Genomic DNA, 296 nt, shown 5'->3' with positions numbered 1-296 from the left:
AAGGCACGAAGAAAATTCAAAAAAAAAATTTTTATGTGATGAGGGTTCCTCTTTTGCTTGTTTTTCAGTTTCTCTAATTAAATTTCCAATATAATTTTTTCCAATTTTTTAAAAAATTTTCTACTTTGAATGAATCATCTGAAATCAGCTATATTTTTATGTGTTCTAACCCTTTTTGTTGAAAACATGAAAATTTAAAATTTTGGTGTGATTGTGGCTCATGAATGTAAAATAGTAGGGTAATATAGTTAGAAATGAGTGCTATTATGTATTCTATTTAGGCTTATTTTATGGAT

Source organism: Trypanosoma equiperdum (assembly GCF_001457755.1).
Source record: "Trypanosoma equiperdum strain OVI genome assembly, contig: ctg_1934, whole genome shotgun sequence".
Classification (NCBI taxonomy): Eukaryota; Euglenozoa; class Kinetoplastea; order Trypanosomatida; family Trypanosomatidae; genus Trypanosoma; species Trypanosoma equiperdum.
The sequence above is the reverse complement of the archived record's forward strand: the minus strand, read 5'-3'. Positions refer to the sequence as shown.